General features: G+C 32.8%; 1 protein-coding gene across 2 annotated transcripts in view; it reads right to left on the bottom strand.

Annotated features, from left to right (window-relative positions):
• Positions 1-6,500: 6,500 nt before the first annotated feature.
• Positions 6,501-20,212, bottom strand: part of LOC143919162 (uncharacterized) — a 100,511-nt gene continuing 86,799 nt past the window's right edge. For both annotated transcript variants that reach the window (XR_013261193.1, XR_013261192.1), the window contains exon 4: positions 6,501-6,726. The gene's annotated coding sequence lies outside the window, so the exon portion shown is untranslated. The remainder of the gene's footprint in view (positions 6,727-20,212) is intronic.

Genomic DNA, 20,212 nt, shown 5'->3' with positions numbered 1-20,212 from the left:
TCAAATAATATAAATAAGTGCGAGAAATGAAAAAAATTACGGCTGAAGCAGAGCCGTCATTCCAAGGCGGATTTCATTCTCACACTGACCACTGAGCGGGGCGCGTACTGAATTCCCCCTCTCTCTCGTATCTACGAGGCACGTGTACGAAGGGCTTCGAGCAAAAATAATTATTTCTGTTGAAATTTATCAATATTTCTACTTCGTTATGACATTATTCGAATCATAGTTAGTTAATATTATGCATTAGATGTATTATGAGCATTTATAAGAATTGTAAATAGGTTTTTGAGCTGTTTTTTCTATTATGCTATACATGAACATTAGAATAATATAATACTATGATTACCTACTAACCAAATTAAATTAAATTGTAAAATATAAAATTATCAGTAGATCAGTAGCTATTGAATACGAATAAAAATGACATAATAAATGACACATATTTGTTTCATTAAAAAATATATTAAAAAAGCGAGTTCACAATCGAAAATTGGAATGGAAAAATAGCTGTAGAAAAATGGGTGGTTATATTTTCGCAAATAAAAATGAAATTTCCCGAACAGTAAAAAGATTTATGAGCATTTATAAGAATTGTAAATAGGTTTTTGAGTTATTTTTTACGCTGTACATATAAAAATTATAATAATATATAATACTATGATTACTAACAAAATTAATTTAAAATTGTTAAATAGAAAATGATCAGTAGATCAGTAGCTATTAAAATAGATATAAGGTGTATTATTAACATAATTTAGTTATAATAAAAAACATTTAAAAATATAATTCGAATCATAGAGGTTTATGAAGGATATGAAGAAAAAAATTTAAGTCTTGGTCACTCACTATCCATCACAGTGGGCCGTGTTAACGAACACACCACCACCCATATCTCCTAACAAGATTTTATGTATGTACATATGTATATTCGAACTTTTTCAACGAAAACTTAAAAGATAACATCAGCGGACATCCGATCTTAAAAATAAACAACACGCACTTTCTGTTGCCAACTTCGTAACGGCCTCGAGCCAATATTTTCAATATTTGTAATGACAAATCATTACGAATACCGACAGTAGCATGTCGTCCACTTACAATAAACAGTGGGGGCGTTAATTACGCCACACGACAATTTGTCCAATTGCATTGGACACTTAACGGACCAAAAGAGACTACGATATGTCAAAAAAGCGTTGAAAAATAATATCGCATACATGTACAGATGTAAAATAAAAGTGTAGACCGCAAGCGTTCGTCGGTTAATTTTCTCGTTAAGCAAATGTGGTCGCGACGCTCGTATATCATCGGAGGTGATATTTTACGTTTTAAATTGAGCAATAATTTATGGAGCCTTCGTTGGTCGTAAAATAAAAATAAATAAATAATAAAAAATGAAAAATGAATTATAATAAGGTGTGTGTGTATGCGTTAGATGTTGCGAGACACGCGACAAATTTTTGGTAGTTGCCAACAAATTAATGTGACCCCAGCGAACCTATTAATTCGTTTAGTTATTTTATTAGTTTGAAATGAACGCGCGGTGAAAATTGTCGAAATCCGCTACTTATCGAATTTGAATTATGGCCGCTATTTATCATGCACGTCGGCCGTAGTGGAAAAATGTAGATGTGACTTACGTTTCTCGAGAGCTTTGCGGATAACTAAGTTGCGTTCACCATACCTGTAACAAATTAAATATATTTTTAATAAATTTTGTTTCATAACATTAACATATGTAATAAAAAAAAATTAAATGAAAATGTTCATAGATGGTAAAAAAAATGTGTCGTATTTTCAATTAGTATGCAGGTGAATTGTGTCGGAAGACAAAATAGTATATAAAAAAGGCAGCAGTGTGGCTTAATGGTAGCGTGTATGTTTAGCACCAAGTGATCAGTGGGTTTGATCCCGTCAAAAATATTTTCATACCGTTTGTTTTCTGAATTTCTTAGTTTTATTTCTCTTTCATTTATTTCTGATTACGTGATTATGATATATAAGATCTTTTGTCTGATCCAAAATTGACATAAACAAGCATCCCCGTTGAAAGGCTGTAGCCGTTTGCGCGACCGGTGCTCGTTTCCCAACAAGCTTGGATGCTGAAGTTCTCTACAAATATTTTGCGCATGCGCACAAGTGAACTGTCACTTTTGCGTATGCGCATGAGTGAGACGACTCTACAGTCGTCTCGCTCGTGCGACACTTGCTCTGGAAGCAAAATCTCCTTTTGCGTATGTATGGACTTGATTCGCTTTTTATGCATGGACTTTCGCTTGATTCGTTGTTTGATATTTAGTACGTTACATCCTAGTAAGTTATTTACTTTTATTATTTTATTGTAATTTATTAAGTCCTTAATTATTATTTATTATGGCCCTAAATATAAACAGCCAAAGTAAAAATCCAAGAGGATTTATCGCCGTTGTTAATAATAATTGCAATTGTTTAATTAAAAATGTACTAAATAGGACATTTGCTTCTCTACCATATAATGAAAAAGAGATTATTGTTAAGAGCCCAAAACCCACACCAATATTGAATATTCATTCAAAAACGAAAACATATCAAAGACATTTTAATAAATAACAATATGAAAATGTTTGGGAGAATAAAATAAAATTTAAAAAAATAAACTGATCGTGTTTTGGACAGCATCCTCTGGTTGAAAAGTCACTGCACGCCAATGGTATATGCAATACATTATATTTATTTATTTTTTTACATATTTATATACCAGGAAGGCCTTACAGGTAACCCCAATGTGCCTTCTTGGAAAATTCCAAACATTGCAGCATTTTTTTTTAATTATACAAGTCGCTGAATTACAAGACATCTATGAATTGTACATAATTTTTATTGTACATTAATCAATCTTAAATAGTGGTGACATAATAGGTAGGAAGGATTTTAGCCAATTTTTAATCGGGAACCGTTTCAACAATGAAATCAGAGAAAATTGGCAAACTCTGATAGGAAACGATCGACCTGGAGTCACAAATATCCAGGTCTGACCAGCGGCACTACAGATATAAATTGCTTTTCAATCGAGGCCAGCTTATGGGATCGAACCCAGCGCCTCTCGACGCTAAGCAGAAGCTTAACGACCGAGCTATGCAGGTGGCAAATACTAGTATGTATATATAAATACTATTGATCCGATTTTTTCCAAATAATTCAAGCACGGTATAAATAAGATGGCATACCCAGTATTGTGCCTATATAATCAATAAAATTTAACCACAGAGTGCATTAGAATCAGATACGCACGAAAGTAGGTACATCGATGAGAATTAAAAGCACCCGAGCGGCAACGTGCAATTATCGGAATGCATATTACACAATGGCCAGGGATCGGACGCGTCGTCTGAGCCGGCTTATTAGACAGATGTGTAATTAAAATTTCACTCGAATCAGCACATTATGGGTGTACCGAGAGAGGGACGTGGGCGTGAGGAGACCAGCTCTCGGGAGACCGCCAATTACAATCAGCGGCGTCTAACCTTTTAACGCGCAACGTCCGCAAAGCAAACAAAAGCCAATGCGAGCAAAACGAAGATGGATGGATTACATGCTGCATCAAATCGACTGTCTATTTGGAAATAAACCGAAAGGATTTGTATCACTGTACATACATATGTACGTATTATTTATTTATTTATTTCAATCGAACATGTACCTACATACATATGTACACTCACCTTTACAGATCGCTTTTTTTATTTTCATCGCATTGATACAAGAAGTATGCTTGAATTTTTTCGTGAAGAGCACACATGTTTAAGGGGTCGAAAAAAATAGTGGAAGAAAAATCGAACAAGAGTTAAACTGCCACTTCCGGTTGACGGATGGTCACCAAATTTTATAAATAATTTGGTATTAAACATTAACTTGTAGATATGAAATTTCAGTTCAACAAACTTAAATATTTTATACATAGCTTGGTATGAAGTTTAAGCTTTCAGATATGAATTTTCACCCTTTGAAGTCAGCATTCAAAGGGTTATATAGCCTATCAGTGAAGAAGAAATATATATCAGAAATAATTAAGGCATATAATGCAAATTTTATAATAATAATAATAATAATAATAATAATAATAATAGCTTTTATTCCAGACGATGAGGAGAATAGTGCAATCCCCAACGCCCATATAAATAATATATAGATAATAAAAAAAAAGTATTGAAAAATAGTAAACAAAAAATAAATAAATAAATACATAAGTAAATATATAAATATTACAGATAATAAATAATAATAATAATAAATAATAATAATAATAATAAATAATAATAAATAATAATAATAAATAATAATAATAATAATAATTATAATAAATAAATAATAATAAATAAGTCTAATAATAATAAATAATAATAAGATATAAGATATAGTGTGAAAATGATTAAGTTATGGACGTTTAAGTAATTAAAAGCTGACAAAACGAGTGGGGAGCGGAAAGTCAAACAAACAAAGTTACTGGCACTTGGCAAAGAGTAACCTCGTCTCCAAATTTTTCGATTTTTTTTTTTTAACATGTCTATGAAGATTATATTTCACTATCGACTAAGCGGAAACAATTGAAATCTTTATGGGGGGCCAAACCTCGCAAAATGGCAAAATTTCAAAGTGTTTTAGGATGGTTACTCGGTAAGGTTGCCAATTTGTAGGAACTGCTTCAATGAAAATCAGATAAATTGTCAAAATCTGATTGACCTGGAGTCACAAATCCAAGGTCTGGTCAGCAAAAACTAGTGGGATTTGAACTCGTGACCACTTTGTTCAAAGCATTATATGTTAACCACTAGTCTATTATGTTGATTAAAAATGGACAAATGGAAGGAAAAAAATAATTGAAATAAAAAATGGTCTATAAGTAAAATTTTGAAAATTCAAGCTGGGAGTAATAAAAAAGTGAACAGGAATTAAAAGGGCTGTACACCAGCGCCTTGTCCATACAAACGTATTACACTTCTCTCTTCATCAATTATGGAACTAGAGAAATTATTTTTTAATACGCTATGGATATCCACTATTGGCATGTTTCTTTTTTTTTATTTTTTTGATTAGTTAATTTTTATAGGAGTTAGGAGCCGCCAATATAAAAATCGCCTCTTTTTTACACCCACGAAAAGAGTCCAGCGTGCTTATTTAACGGTTGATTGTTAAAAAAATACGACCACACAAACTTAGAAAATATCTTTTTCATATTGATGATGAATTTTTTTTTAAATTAGTCCAGTTTCGGAGGAGAAAACTGGAGAATACGAAACCTTGATTTTGTCGATTTAAAATAGATATTATCTGGTCGAGGCGAAACTGTCGCATTCACTCAATATATATATCGAAAAAAGGAACGGCAACAAAATTAACGTTTCGGGTATCCAGCCCTCTTAAGGATGTGCTCTGTATCGTGTTTTGTGATGGAACCATAAATTAAATTCATAATTTGTTAATATGAAAGGCCAGGTTTTGCTCTCGAAATCAAATTCAAGCAATGGTGAAGCATCGTTGACCAATATTTAGTACTCCCATATCCCAGCAGACAGCAGTAAAATAGTTGACATTTGAGTGTTGGCACACGAGTGAAAGGAAGCAGAGAGGATGTCGAGTGTTGGCCACCGTCTAGCCAGCACAGGACATGCGATGGCCGTGCCTTGTAATTGCCGGCATTAAAGATAAACTGGCCTGCAATTTGTTACGTGCACCAAGAGCTGGTGCATGGTGCATGGCTATTTACGGGAACTATCGCAACTCCCTAACGATGCGATGGCCAGCATCCGCGGGAGACCGACACACGCCCGCTGCTACGATTCAATACCCCTGCTCCGATCACGACGATCATCATCATCATGATGATGATGATGATAATGATGATGACGAAAACGACGGACATTCGCACATTTCGCCGATAAAGTTACAATGCCCCGCCACGACAATGCATCTGAATGGGGTACGTTAAGAATTTCAGGAATCCCGTTTTTTACAGAAAATTTTATCTGCGGCGCTGTTAAACAATTTAAACAATGTAAATTTTGAAATCATGCAAACTTTATAAAATATAGAGTGAAAAAAAGTTACAGGTGTTTAACCACATCGCCATAAGCGCACCGGTGCGCACTCTTCCGTGCTCAAGGCTATGATTCAAAATTAATTCTGGTTACTTCACAGTGACATATAAAAATATTCTGTGATATTAATGAAACTGAAAAAAGTCTATATTTGTCCTTAGTTTGTTATATATTCAAGAGTGGTCTCCGTGACGAGCCGGAATGTTAAATTACCGAAAACGCAAATATCGGAAGGCAAAGATCGAAAATCGAAAGATCTTAAATCGAAAGATCAAAAAAAATGGTGCATGGTAAACAGTACATACTCATTTAATTTGCGCGAGCAGGATACAACAGGAACTAAAGGAACAGGCTTTTCCTCCCGTATTAATGTGTGCGCGCAGATAGGCGTTGTAATTTGAGTATGTTTTGTACATGCCAAAAAAATCTGACAGCCTGCATATACACCAAAGTTTTAGATTGGAATCGATATTTATATACATATGTAATAAACAATCATATGTACAAATGATTACTCGATCTTAAACCCTTTGAATGCTGTCCAACGCCAATCGGCGTTCTGCAACCATGAGTTCATTAGCCTGAAATACGCCGATAGGCGTTGTATTTTGAGCATGCACAAAGTAAACAAGAATACTACCCGCTAAGCCTTTCGTCAGACGAAAAAATAGGCAAATTTCCAAATTTCCCAAATTTAAGGAAGCTTCAGTGGAATATGAAAGGCCAACGTATACAATTACAACAACCAAAGTTTATGCAAGTCCATCTTGCCTTTCTTAGATAGGAGACGGTTTGTCATGTTGTGTATGGTGAGAACAAAGAGCCTACGTATAAATATACAAATCATATAAACAACGATTATCTTGCACAACGACAAATCGTTGACCTTGAATTACCCTACCGTTAATTTTGATAGAAAATAGTGTCGCGGGTTTAAAAATAAGCTAAAACCAAATAAACATTGAGTTTCTAAGCCCTATAGAGTGCATATACGAATTATTAACATCCTGTCATAGGTGTCCTTGTTACTTTATCTATGTACGTATGTAGTAACAATAGATGAAGTTTAGTGATCATGCGAAAATTCGAACTCGATATTTTGACCGATTCGAACTCAGAATCGATCACTGATCACGTTTTCATGATCAAGAAGAAATGTGCGTGTGTGTGTGTGTGTGTGTGTGTGTGTTAGTATGTGTTTCTGTGTATTTTGGGGGATTTTTTGAACAACGTTAGTCCTTTCAAACTGAAACTAAGTATCGATTACTGAAATTCGTATCGATATGACGTAATTTTTTTTCAAATTTTTAAGTTGACCGGAAATGGTACCTCCCCTTATAGGAATTCAACTATCTTCTAAACCGCTAACCGAATCAGAATTTTTTTTACATGTAATAGAAATTATAAATTTTATACCTTGATATTTTTTAAATATTTTTACCTCAACCGGAAGTAGTACTTTTAATCTAGAGGATGTTTTTCTCGGAAATCTTTCTGCCTATTGAACTGAGATTTCATATCTATAAGTTTAAACTTAATACCAAGTTATGTATAAAATTTGGTAAGCATCCGTCAACCGGAAGTGGCAGTTTACTCTTGTTCGATTTTTCTTCCACTATTTTTTTCGACCCCCTTAAGCATGTGTGATCTTCACGAAAAAATTCAAGTATAATTCTTGTATCAATGTGATGAAAATAAAAAATATCTTTGAATTTAATAAACCGGAAGTGGAATTTTTCCTCTTGGAAAGTTCAAAAATATTGTGACCATGATTCTGTCCACACCCCGGAACGTATGAAGCTGAAAATTTATATTTGTATTCTTTATGTGCTAACTTAGAGCTGATTAGGTTTTGCTCAGAATTCACAAACCGGAAGTATAATAGTATTTGTTTAAAAAACAATATTTCATTATTTTATTTTGACCTTTAAAATTATTTTTATATTCTTGATATATAATGTGTATAATAATTATGGTGATTTTAAGTAATAAAAAAATTTCGAACAAAACTTTTGTATTGTGTAAGTTTCCCTACATTTGCGCTCAATTTGTATCGAAATAGCTGTCATAACCGGCACGTTTGATGTTTAATTATTGAATTTTGTTTTGCGACCTTCTTATATTACTCAATAACATATGTAGATAAAGTCATGGGTTGGTCACATCCGAATTTTTTTTTTAAGCTGTAATTATTCGTATGGCACAAAATTGTTGATGATTTTCTATGAGCAAAATATATATGAGATTCTTAAGTATGGGTGACGACAAACAAAATAAATCAAATTCGAAAAATTCTAAAAAATGTATGCAGTTTAATATGTTATCTTTGAAATCGAAATTTCCGAATTAAATATTACGAAGCCCCACATAAATGGGAAAGAACGAAAATACGAGCTTGGCGTGCTACCTAGAAAATAGACGTACATATTGAGAATAAAAAATAACCAAAAGAATGCTCACAATACGAAAAGGCGTACTTTTAATTACGAAACACGCCAAAACGAACGAGAGAGGTGCGGTCCGTAAATGGCCGATGAAGATATCAGCGAAAAAAAATTCAAAAGCAATAAATAAGAGAAAAGGGGGTGTGGTAGCATCGAAAGAAATGGCCAGTGTGCATTTCAGTTAACAGCGCATTGTTATATCCGCAATCGGACGAAAATATACACTTGTAAAAAAATGTTTAATTTATAGCTAGGAAGATATGCGAGTATAATATAAACACTATAAAATTTATTGCATACCGAGTCATAAATTAAACTTAACGTTAGGTTGAAAAAGCTAAACTTTTACGTGTTGATGAAATTGAGAACGGAAATGTGTACTAAATGCATGCAGTGGGTTCCCAGAAGTTTTTTTTGTTAATTTTATATGTCCAAAAACCCATATTTTAATGTCTTCATAAATAAAATTTTGCATGCCGACCATTTGATCTTGAATTATTGTTAATGAAATCAACTTGAAAAACATAAAGGAGGTTTGTAAAAAAGAAAAAAATTAAGATAGATTCTACTTCCGGTATATATATATATATATATATATATATATATATATATATATATATATATATATATATATATATATATGTAGAGTTCGAGATATAGGGAGGATTGCGGGAGAGATAATCAAAGACGATGTTGGTCCATCAATGTACGTTTATTGTACATTAAGTATACACACGTGCGTGTACGCACCTACCGGTGGCCGTCCGGCCAGCGGCTCTACTACCAACTGTCAGTTGGCGTCACACTTCTGCCAACTCCCAAACCGTGTACACTCATGTTTACCACTGTTTGTACATCACTCCTCAACATTAATCATTACATAATTCACTCACACACATAAAATCCCACATATATATGCTACTTCCGGTAGATTCTATGACAGAATCACTAATAACCATACTAACACACTTGTGAAGAATCTCGGTGTTTACAACAAAATATCTATACCCTTCAGGGGGACGCGACAATTGGTTCAATTCCAAAAGGTTCACCGCACAATGTACCCGACAATTAGTGCACTGACAAAATCTTCACGTGACAATTGGTTTACGCGACAAAATGTCCACGGAAATAACGTGAACCATTTTTCGCGTGAAGATTTTGTCGGGTGTACATTTTGTCAGTGCACCAATTGTCGGGTACACTGTGTCGTTGAACCTTTTGGAAGTGAACCAATTGTCGCGTAACCCTATTAAAATACATAGATATAAGTTGTATATAATTTAGTAATAATAAAAACATTTAAAAATCAAAATATGCTAACCAGAAGCGTGGACTAATGGTTAGCATATTATGCTTTCGAACATAGTGGTCATGGGTTCCACTGATTTGGGATGGGAACGTTTCCTATCAGAGTTTGCCAATTTATCTGATTTTCATTGAAACGGTTCTAACAAATTGGCGACCTATACCCATTTCTCGCAATTTTCGAGTTTTCAGCATCTCGAACTTCGCTGATTCGTATAAAAATGCTCAAAAAGTCCGTAAATGTCTCAATAATTTCGAGTTTCTAAGCATCTCGAAATTTGACGATTTATATAAAAAAAAATGCTCCGAAATGATGTATCGATGTTTGTAATTGGCCAGGAAGGAGAATTGGGGTTTACCCGTTAGGCCTTCCTGGTATATACATGTATGTAAAATAAAATAAAACAAAAAAAAATATACATTACCGTGGCGTGCTGTGACTTTTAAAACAAGGGACTAGGTATGGACAAAAAATATAATTTTTGAATTATAATAAGCGGTCTTGAAGTGTTGACTTCTTTTATAATATTATTCCTACAATTTTGTTCAACTTCCAAATTCAAACTGATGAGCGTATCTCTTTTTTTTATCTAAACCGTATTCCTTCAGAAAGTATTCTAAATAAAAATGCGTCATAAATTAAGTACCTACTTTAGACACCGAAGATTACTACTAATGCCATATTTTAACTTTAAAATTCGAGTATCAAATAAAATTCACATCATCATCATCACAATATTCAAGCTACCATCATCCGCTACTTTGTAGATAAAGACCCATCATTATTCTCTATTCTAAGTAACATTCATACACCATTATTATTCTCTATTCTAAGTAACATTCATTCCATCTAACTTGCAAGTTGTACCCTTCTACATACATACCAGTAGCGTGTCGTAACTTTTAAAATAGGGGACTAGGTATAGACAAATAAATATTTTTTTAATTTTTGAATTATAATAATTGAAGTGAAGAGTATAATTTTTCATTTTTGTGCTAGCAGAAAGATCGTAAGTAGCCTTACAGTTCTTAGTAACATCTTGTTAGTCTTCAAAACTTAATATTGTGAATAATTTTTCAAACAATCGATCGAGTTTGCAACATTCCAAAGTCTCGTTATTTGTTTCCGCGCGCACTGATTTGTTCTGAGGGAATCGTTTAGTGAGCCTTTGCCCTTGCCACTCAAAAAGTGATGTCAAATATGTATGTACATATGTGTTATTTTAACAAAAAACTAGTACAGAATGATGTTTGATAGAAATAATATTCTTAGTAAAAGTACCATAAACGCTTGAGGAGGCGAGTAAATTCAGAAGTTTTGGCGAAACGCCTATACATAATAATTAATCAGTAACACGAAGAAAACAGAATTGAGACGACGAGTCCGTGCAAGCGGACGACGCGGCGGACCATACCATAACAATTCACTAGCAATATCAACATGGACAACAATTTAAATTTATTGTAATTGAATTGTTGATTTTGTTTACATTTCAGGTAAAAGATTTTTGGGAAATAGCCTAATATTTCTAGTCTAATGACGACACGCAAATGATACATAAGTATGTACATATATATATATAAAAGCGTGCTCTTGGGTATTGGTGAAGAATTCGGATTTCAAATGTTCACTTAATCACTGTGTAATGCTTATACAGGCATAGATAAATTGAACCCGATTAAAAACCTATAGAGCAACATCTTCAAAAAAAATAAAGTAAAAATCATGTTGCAACAGAATATACGAATAAAATTTAATTTGCTTGAAAAACATGTTTTTGAAGTTTTCTTTTCACTTAATACAGGAAATAATAAAAGTCAAAATTATACTTTTTTTTCCGTAATGTTATTTATTATCATCATTTTATTTCGCCTATTTATCACTTGGCCACGTTAATAAAGATTGGTTTTCCAACTCAGAATATTTTTAACTAAATGTACTAATTGTACTATTAAATAAGGTATTATTAAAAATTTTTTGAAAATCTGGTGAAACGAGTATTGATATTAAAATTAATGTCTGCTAAAACAGATATAACAAATACACCATTAACTACCTTATATCAGAGTAATAGATCAAAAACTTTTTTGCGATGAGAGAAACTTATGATCTTTAAATGAGAGTCTGTTTGTATGGTAATTGGATTATTAGTCACATTGCGATCGCCCAAGACAACTTTTGCCATGAAAATCGCGAATAATGAATATTTGGCACTCGATTTCTCGTTAGAATGCTAATTATCGTTAGTATGATAGACTTTTCGGCTGCTAGAGATTTTAGTGACTTTTGGGCGAGCGCTTTATGACCAATAATCACCAAACCGTTTTTATAGGTTGGCAACACTCTAACAAAACCAACCTTGTGGGATAAATGACGCAGAAAATACTTCTCTAAGCGATCTATATGGTTTTAGTAATAAGGAGACCATATGACCGAAGCATAACATAAATGTTATAAACTTGTAAAGCCTTTTTTTACTTATAAATCGATTATTTATATGTACTTTATTTTCTACCAAAAAATATGGTCAAGTAGTCATGGCTAATATATAATTTCGAAAGATACTTTGCATATACTACATACATATGTATGCACATTTTTTTTCGACTCATGGGCGCAGATTCGATTTTTTTCGATTCAAAGGATTCGAAGTACCCGGGGGCGAAGCTCTAGGGGGCGAAGGCTCCGGGGGCGCAGGCACCGGGGGCAAAGGCACCGGGGGCGATGGCGCCGGGGTCGCTAGCGCCGGATTTTGATATTCATATAATTTCGAAAGAGACTTAGTATATACATGTTTGTTTGTTCGTGACAGTCAATTTAATAAAAATAAAAAATGAGTATTCAAATAAATTTATATAAAATAAAACTATTCAAATAAATTTAATAAATGTTTACAATTAGATTAGTCATGTTTAAGCGGTTTATATTACAAATACCGGGCAAAGCCGGGTAAAACCACTAGTAAAAGATATACATAAAAAACTTATTTATATCGTGCCCGTTGTTACAGAAATTGAATGACACCACTGAGTGTATGTATTATGCAAGTATGAGCGAAGATCGGTCTAATTTATGCATGTTTCAATTGCGACTCGACAATCAATCATAGTATTGTAATTGCACGTCTTATAGCGTAATAGTGCCATTATGTTTCATTACGCATACATTTTCGAAGGATAAATGGAATAATTGCGGTAAATAAACGCATTAGGCGCGTTGACGCGTTCAGACGTCACGCACACGTAAAATTAAAAATATGGACAAAGGTAATAAAAGTGCTCTTAATTACTACACGAGAGTTTCATCAGAAGAGTGTCTTAAATTCCCAATGAAAATGGTCCTCGTTAATTTTATTTATTTCTCAAATACAAAATTTATCCAATATTTTCCTCGTTCATATGGGGAACTAATTATTTGGTGAGTTAAAAATAACTAAAATGATTAGATAAAAATTAAGATTGATCATTAAGATTAGTAATTTATTAAATAAGTGATCAGTTAAATAATATAAATGATCAGTAAATATTCATTTTTCGATCAGTAAATAACAATTTGTCGATCAGTAATTAATTAAATAAGTGATCATATAAATATAATAATATAAATGATAAGTAAAACCAAATATAAATTATTATTTTTGACAGTTGGGTGATAGCGCGTCGCCCATCTTATGTAGATCTTAGCAGCCAACACTTATTTATTTAAGGGTCAGGTTAGGTTAGGTTAGGTTAGGGTTGGCCCTATTCATTTAAAATTTGGTTGTTAGGGTCGGTATTTATTAAAAAAAAAAACATATCTTAGCAGCCAACACTAATTTATATAAGGGTTAGGTTAGGTTAAGTTAAGGTTGCCCCTATTCATTTAAGATTGGGTTGTTAGGGTCGGTATTTATTAATTTAACAGACACGCAAGAACTGAGACAGTGAGACTAAAATGAACATGAAGCGAGGGGCGAGGACCGAGGGGGTTGAAAGCGGAGAAGGGGTCAATATTTGTTTATGAACGATGTTCAAGTTGTTGAAGCCGGGTCAACATACTTATATCCGATAAAAAGTCAGTCCAAGGGAAAAAACAAAAATCAGGAAGCCAGTAGTGTCACCAAGTAGAAGAAAGCCAGTTGAAAAGCGAATTCGAACTCCAGGAGAAAAGCGAGAAATCAAAACACCAGTGAATGTCAGATTTTATCAACGCGTAATCCGGGGTAAACAAAGAAATGCACGCGGGTGGAGAGTGCACCACCGAAAACAATCCGATATGGCAACATTGGCTCTACTTCATCTGTCAGAATGCGTAAAACTGATCGTTTCACTTGAGAGGGCTGGACCCCAGCGCCTTGTCCATACAAACGAATTTTTTTTTAATATACTATGGATATCCACCATAGGCATGATTCTATTTTTTATTTTTTTGATTAATTGATTAATTGATTTTTGATTAATCAAAAAAATAAAAAAATAGAACCATGCCTATGGTTGATATAAATAGCAAATTAAAAAATAATTACTCTAGTGTCAGAATTGCGGAAGGGAGAAGTCTAATACGTTTGTATGGACAAGGCGCTGGGGTCCAGCCCTCTTAATAATTGATCATTTATTTTAAAATTTGATATTTTTACTTTATCTGTTATTATTAAATGCTATTTTTTATGTTTATGTATGGATGTATTTATGTTTATGTTCAAATGTATTTTTTTATGTATAATTGATGAGTATATTATTTTCGTTATGTATTAATTTATGTTTAATTGTTATTTTGTTTTTTTTGTGTTATATTTTTTGACCATTGTGGCGCTTTAGGAATTCCTGTTATGCCACAATGGTCTGTTTAGAATAAATAAATAAATAAAATCTTATCATTTCGTTTTATATACTGATCATTTGGGTTTAATTTTTCTCATATTATTTAAATACTTATCATTATATTTAATAAGTGATCGCATAGCAACTGATCATTACAAACTGAGTCACTGATCAATCCATTATTTTTACCTACCAAATGATTTTTTTACTGATCATAATGTGATCGGTTAAATAAAGGCCGTTCATATGTATGTACATACATACTTCGTCGTCGTCTTTTAATTGCATGTTGTAGTAAAAAGCTGTCACTTATGTGAAGGTGCATAGGCAGAGTAATTGATAGGTGTAAACGTGGGTTTATGCGTCCGTTTATATTCCGTATGTACACCGGCAGTCACATAAAACGGAACGCTTGTGAATTTTACGACTTCGAAGCCATTAAAGGATTATCCCTTTATGTGTAGGGTTTTTAACGACCAAATATTCTAAATATGATTGTTTTCTAAGATTTGAGTTCAGTTTAGTGTGGGTTTTCGAGGAGAAAGCATCAAATTCGAATTTTAACACGTCAACATGAAAAAACGAGCTCAGTTATCATTGCAGAAGAGTGTAAAAATCGCGACATTGGCGAGTTCAGGATTTTCCTTTCGGTCAATTTGCAAGAAAATGGGATGTTCTATATCGACTGTTTCGAGATTACTGGAAAAAAAAAGAGAATCTGGAAGTTTTGATCGTAAGAAGGGGACCGGACTGAAAAGATGCACATCGGAGAGGCAAGACCGTGTAATAACCAGATTATCTTTACAGCAGCGATTCAAAACTGCTGTAGAATTAAGAACAGATGTATCTTCACAATTTTCCATGGAAATCAGCGACTCAACAGTAAGAAGGCAACTCAGAGAAGCTGGACTGTACGGTCGGAAAGCTGCAAAAAAACCCATTACTAACCAAGAGAATGAAAAACAATCGATTGGAATGGGCGAAAGCACATGAAAATTGGAGTCCATCAGATTGGCAACGAGTGATACTTTCCGACGAATCAAAGTTTAACCTCTATAGTCCTGATGGTTTTCCGTATGTCCGAAGGAAAGTTGGCGAAAGGTATAATGAAAATTGTACCCTTAAAACTGTTAAGGATCTTCCAAGTCAAATGGTCTGGGGATGCTTTTCGTACCATAACATTGGACAATTGGAGTTTCTACAAGGTGCCATCGATGGAAAAAAATATAAAAAAATTTTAGAAGAAAGCTTTGTCCCATCGATGGAAAACCACCTTTCATATTCCGATGATATAATTTTTCAAGATGACTCTGCCCCTTGTCATCGAGCTAAATTGGTGAGTATTCATTTTATTTGATAGCATTGAATATAAATTATAAAATTTCAATAAAAAAACTGAAATTTTTTTTTTACTTTTTTTTAAGTTCGGGACTATTTACAAGAAATGGGTATAAAGACACTACCATGACCTGGCAATAGTCCCGATTTAAATCCAATCGAAAATTTATGGATGTGTATCAAGTACAGGATAAGGAAAAACAATGTTTCTACTCTTAAATCGTTGAAAGAAATAATAGAAAAGATATGGTACAAAGACCACCCAATCGAAAATTTAAAAACTTTAGTAGATTCTATGCCAAACCGAATAAAATAAGTTATAAAATCGAAAGGAGCCGCTACAAAATATTAATTTCTTTTTTATAAGTTGTAAATAATAATATGTGACTGTAATAAAATTAAAAATGTATATGTATAGTGCTATTTTCATTTCAAATTTCATTTAACCGTGAAGTCAACGCACGGTCGTAAAATCTGCCCTCCATTAAATTTCTCCCCAACTCATCTTTATCACCTTTTATTTTCACGTTTGGTATTACACGAATGCACTATGATACAACCTATCATTTAAATGACTTTCGGTTTTGGTTTTATATAAGATTACCGAAATTTCACGCAAAAACATGTTTCGCTTAAGCGTTCCGTTTTATGTGACTGCTGCTGTATGTACGTCCTATAGCACTATCTCGTCTGAGTATCTCGTGTCATAAATCAGTGCGTTTTGCACACGCGTCCGACACGTGCAATTAATAATGCACATCAGGTGTGCAAGATAGTCGGGTTCAGGTGAAAAATCGACTGATACCCCGACGTCAATATCCCCTCTTTGAATAGTCGAGAGAATCTCCGTTGGATTGCAAAACCCTCTTAAAAGTTTTATTTTTATTTTAAACTAGTGTTCTGTCCGTTGATTTCAACGGGTAGTTTCGGAAAAGAATTAATACACGAATTAAAATAAAGTTGTATGTTATAATATAAATATTTAGTAAAGTAATTTAGAGGCGCTAATCAATCCAACCCGTTCGGAATAATGAAAGAAGTGAGTGTATTTGTATGTGTCACCCGTGACTCGGCCCAACGTCGCACATGCCTGTCGTCAAATTACGCTCCACACCCCCCCCCCCTCTCCCACTTCCCAGCTACCACTCTTCACCGCGTCTCGAATACTTTGCTCTGATTAGGTGTACGTCCAAGCTTCTGCCACACACATAGTCACATATCCACACACGTCACGTCCGTTTATATATATATATATATATATATATATATATATATATATATATATATATATATATATATATATATATATATATATATATATATATATATATATATATATATATATATATATATATATATATATATATATATATATATATATATATATATATATATATATATATATATATATATATATATATATATATATATATTATAACGCAAACATTTTTGAACGAGGAATGAATATAAAAATGGTGTAACGAAAAGTTCAATACGTGTAAAAGAAAAGGGGGCTAATCGCTACTCTTTAAACACCCCCTCCCTAAGATTTCGTGTCCAAACTTATCTAAAGACGAAACGCATTAAAGGGGGGGGGGGGGCACTCTAGTCACCCCATCACTCTTTCCTCATCATTTCCCTCAACAAACCGTTCTAATTGGGCGTCGTTTTCAGCCAAAACTAAACAAGACTAAGTTGCACACATTTTATTTTGTTTTATTTTATTTTTTACATATATACCAGGAAGGCCTTACAGGTAAATCCCAATGCGCCTTCCTGGCCAATTACAAATACAAATGCAGCATTTTTATTTTATTTATTTATTTTTATTTTTTATTTTATTAATTGAAAAATCAACAGACAGGATGTACAGAGATAGGTATAAAAAAAACAAAAAGTAAATAAATAATATATGTAACATCCGAGTCCAATAATAGATTTTTACAAAAATGAAAAAGATAAATATAAGGAAAACAAATTAAAAAGTAAAGAATAAAGGCATGACAAAATATGTAGTACATTGCATAATTAAACTATAGTATTAAAATATTTGGAAAAGGTTATAAGATAGAATATAAGAAGAAATTGAAATTTACAAATATAAAAAACAAATGAAAAAGGTAAATACAAAATAAACAAATGAAAAGGAAAAGAATGAAAGCTATAATATGATTAAATAGCACATTACATAACTAAACTAAAGTATAAAAATAATGGAAATATTGAAAAAATAGAATAGGAGAAAAAATGAATCAATCGGTCAAGATTCTCTTGATGTTAGACCTGAATTGATGTAGGGAAATACCAAACAGATCAACCTCATTCAGCTCTCCGTTAAACATACGATAAACGCGCTGCAGATAAAAATATTTTTGGGAATTAGTATTGAAAGGATCAAGTGAAAAGAGTGCAACGCGTCTAGAGTATCGAACTGGGATTCTGAAATTAACCTTATTCAGTAAATCAGAACAATCAAGAAAACCATTTATGAGCTTAAAGAAGAATATAGCATCAGAATGTCGTCGCCTGACAGAAAGATTGTTAAAAGAAAGGATTTTTAAAATGTCGGAAACAGTAGAATGGGTATAGGTAGGAAAAAGGTAGCGTAAGGATTTAATAAATTTAAGTTGAACTTTCTCAATACAATTAATATGGGATAAATAAAAAGGTGACCAGATAATTGAGGCAAATTCAAGGTGAGACCTTACAAAGGAAAAATAAAGTAATTTTAGTACATAAGGATCATTAAAGGGTTTTGTTGAGCGGAGTAGGAATCCAAGAGATTTAAATGCTTTGTTGGTAATAAAAGATATATGTTCAGAGAAATCTAGTTTATTATTGAGTATTACACCAAGATCCTTAATAGAAGATGACGTGTTAAGGATTGAATGATTTAATTGATATTGATTAGTAATAATTGACTTATTTCTAGTGAAATTTAAAATAGAGCATTTTTCTAGATTAATAAAAAGATCATTATTTAAACAATATATAGAGAATCTATCTAGATCTTCTTGTATCTTATGACAATCGTCTATGGTGTATATAGGTTTGTAAATTTTTAAATCATCAGCGTAAAGAAGTATAAAGGAATGTTTGAAGATGTATGAGATATCATTAATATAGAGTAAAAAGAATAAGGGACCTAAATGCGACCCTTGTGGGACACCGGAATTTTTATTATAAGTCGTTGAATTGCGAGACACTGAAAAAACTCGCAAATTAACGAGACATCTATGAATTGTACATAAATTTTTATTGTATTATACATCAATCAAATTTCAAATAGTGGTGACATAGTAGGTAGGAAGGATTTTTAGCCAATTTTTTTTTCCGGGAACCGTTTCAACAATGAAATCAGAGAAAATTGGCAAACTCTGATAGGAAACGATCAATCTGGAGTCACAAATCCAGGTCTGACCTACAGCATACTCTGAAAAATTAATTTTCATTCAGGGATAGAACCCGGCACCTTTTTGACGGTAAGCAGAAGCTTAACGTCCGAGCTATGCTGCTGGCTATCATCTATTAAATATTTTAATATATGTATATACCGAGAAGGCCTAACAGGTAAACTCCAATGCATTACAAACATCGATAATAGAGCAATTTTACAAAGCATCATAGAGACATTTATAGATAAATTAGACAATTATTTTTTCCATTTTATAAATTAGCGAAATCGAGATGCTGAAAACACTAAAAATCCAATGTGTGGCCAGCAGTAAGGGGTAAGGGATTGAACCCGTGACCACTCAGTTGAAAGCATTATACGCTAACCACTTATATGCAACTGGTTAATATAAAACGATAAAAAAAAATTGCCTGTTCAAAAGAACAAAACCGTACTGACAGTAAATCAACTCATTACCTGCTGCTCTTCAACACTTAATAAAAGTCACGTAATAATAATAATGATTTTAATAAATAAATATTATTAAATTAATCATAATAATATATTATAATAATGATAACAATAAAAAAGTAAATTTAATAATTACATAATATTCATAAGGAATAAGTAAGCGATTTAAATCAGCTGCCATTCCACCAAAACAAAAATATTATACAAGACCAAATAACAAACACATTGTTTTTTTAGAAGCCAACTAACAGGCTTTGCTCGGGCGAATAAATTTTGGAGAAAAAACCTTCGAAAGATTCCGACTCCATTCAAAGCGCGATTGGTAATTTTAAATTAAACGGTGGAATTGCATAACGGACATATGTACACACTTGACCGGC

Source organism: Arctopsyche grandis, chromosome 11 (assembly GCF_051622035.1).
Source record: "Arctopsyche grandis isolate Sample6627 chromosome 11, ASM5162203v2, whole genome shotgun sequence".
Taxonomy (NCBI): Eukaryota; Metazoa; Arthropoda; class Insecta; order Trichoptera; family Hydropsychidae; genus Arctopsyche; species Arctopsyche grandis.
Note: the sequence above shows the minus strand (reverse complement) of the source record. Positions and strands in the feature narration are given on the sequence as shown.